Genomic DNA, 2,973 nt, shown 5'->3' on the forward strand with positions numbered 1-2,973 from the left:
GTGAGGGCTGAGAATCCACTCTCACATAGGTATGTGGTTGCAAAGGGCATCAGTGTCTTAACAGCACGATTTGCCAAGGCAGGATACTCTGAGTGCAGTCCAATCCAGAAATCCGGCAGTGGCTTCTGATTAAATTACATTTTCACAGAACCGCTTGTTGTAATTTCGATAAGACTCTCTTGTTCAGATATCGGTAAGTGGACTGCAGGCAGGGCATGACAGGGATAACGAATCCAGTTGTTTGTGTCATCCGTTTCGGGAAAGTACCTTTCTAATTGCGCACCCAACTCACTCAGGTGCTTCTTTATATCACATTGACATTGTACGTAAGCTTGTTCATTTGCACACAAAAAAATCATACAATGATGGAAAGACATGGGTGTTGTCCTTGTTAATGCAGACAGAGAAGAGCTCCAACTTCTTAATCATAGCCTCAATTTTGTCCCACACATTGAATATAGTTGCGGAGAGTCCCTTTAATCCTAGATTCAGATCATTCAGGCGAGAAAAAACATCACCCAGATAGGCCAGTTGTGTGAGAAACTCGTCATCATGCAAGCAATAAAAAGAAAAACGTGTCAATACTTTACCCCTAGTAAAAGCATTACATGGTCGCTGCCCATTTCATTGCATAGTGCAGGAAATACACAAGGCCTTCCTTTAACAAAGTTAACAATTTTCACTGTAGAGTCCAAAACGTCTTTCAAGCAAGCTATCAGGCATTCCCTTGGCAGCAAGAGCTTCTCGGTGGATGCTGCAGTGTACTCAAGGGGCGTCGGGAGCAACTGCTTGCACGCACGGTACCACTCCACTATGTCTCCCTGTCATGGCTTTTGCGCCATCAGTACAGATACCAACACATCACCTAAGTCCACTTGATGTCACAAAGCTGTCCAGTACTTTAACAATATCCTCTCCTGTAGTCCTGGTTTCCAGTGGTTTGCGGAAGAGGATGTCTTCCTTAATTGATGCCCTATAAAGATAACAGACATATACCAGGAGCTGTGCCAGGCCCGCCACGTCTGTTGACTCATCCAACTGTAACACATAGAATTCACTGGCTTGTATGCGAAGCAGTAATTGTTTCAAAACATCTCTTGCCATGTCACTGATGTGTCGTGAAACAGTGTTGTTTGATGAAGGCATTGTCTGTATAGTTTTTTGATCCTTTTCCCTCAGAATTGTCCCAGCCATATCCACGGCAGCAGGAAGGATTAAGTCCTCCACAATAGTATGGGGCTTGCCTGTCCTAGCCACTCCGTAGTTCACTATATAAGACGCTTCTAGCCCATTCTTATTAATGGTATCTGATGCTATTATACATGTCTTACTACTCGAAAGTTGTCTTAATTCTTGCTTATTTTCCAAATTGGCCCGTTTTGTTTTAAAATGTCTGCGCAAGAGTGACGGTTTCATCGAGTTGTGAGATAGTCATTTTGCACATATTTTGCCTGTGGCTGGGGAAAGGCACTACTCTATATAAGTGAACCACAAATCAATGTAGTTCTCATCATATCTGTGCCTCTTCGATGGTCCAACTGTTCGGTGCTTTCCATGGTAAAAGGGCAGTAGCTCTTCGGCTGCATCAGATTCACAACTGTCAGTGTCAATGCTAGCTGGGCTAACAACAAATGTAGAATTACTGATGCTACCATTGGATGTGCTCGTGGAAGCAGATCAACTTGTGTCGTCGACAAGTGCAGGTGTAGTACTACCAGTAGAGCTGGTATGTGTCTCTATGGACGTGGGCCCTACTTTTTTAAAACCATTTATCAATTTTCAAGCAAACGGAATGAGCAGCAGCTACGTTTGGCCACATACGGACCATTACTGGAAGCGAGAGTGTAACGGTTAATGTGATTGGATGTTAATTATTTGACTAGTGTAAGAAATTGTAATGGATACTGGTAACTTGTTTTAACCACTTCTCAACACAAGCTATACTTGGCACAACATGCACCCATCCCCCACTATACCCCCACACTTTGTACCCTTATAAATAACCACAGACCCACACACACTCCCCTCCCCCATGAATAGGCCCCTGTGAAAACAAACGCACATGCATTCTGCTCAAGGATGAGACTAAGACAAAGAACTGTGTGAAGAGCCAATGGAACGTCGACATCAGGCCCGGACAGGACTACCCACGACCCAGATCGACCAATCGGAAGGCCAGACTACAAGATCAACCTACTTTGCTTGTTGCCTATATAACCAGTACAAACTGTTTAGAGCGGTCTCTTTTCCGACGATTCCATACGAGTCAGACAGAAGGGGCCGTGCTGCACGATTTGCCAGATATCTTCACATTGAATAAACTGTCTTACTAAATACTGTTCCACCCTGTCCAGCGTATTGACTTGGTCTCATTTCTCTAGTAACGAATCAACACTAGGCTACCTGTATTTGACATTGTGTTGTTATTTCGCTGAACACTAACGTTAGATGTTTTCATTTTATTTTTGGCAGTGAAACGAGGCTACTCAGGCGAGAAAATACTCCCCCAAATGTATAGCCCAGTTGAAAAATATAAATGGACTGTTTGGAAATGTTATTTTTGATTTATATATATATATTTAAATAAAAAACATAGATATTAAAATATGTATTATATATATTTTAAAATATGAATCACATTTTTATTTGGCGTACCCCCGACGGCATTGCGCGTACCCCAGTTTGGGAATACCTGCTCTAGCACATCTGGATATACGTATACACTGCTGATCAAGATCTTGAATTGCTGAGTCGTGTGTTACACCAGGGTTTGGAACAAAAGCCTCAAACTCAGTACCCACAAATAATTGAAGACTAAGATTTGTGAACGTTGATTTTAGTTTCACCATCTATGATGATGGTGGACCTGATACATTACAGTATTGTACAGAATAGTGCTGCTCTCTGGTGGTGACTGGTGATGAGAGGTTGGGGAGTTGCAATGACACAACTTCCCACAGTGCACCACGGGAT

Source organism: Salvelinus alpinus, chromosome 21, assembly GCF_045679555.1.
Source record: "Salvelinus alpinus chromosome 21, SLU_Salpinus.1, whole genome shotgun sequence".
NCBI lineage: Eukaryota > Metazoa > Chordata > Actinopteri > Salmoniformes > Salmonidae > Salvelinus > Salvelinus alpinus.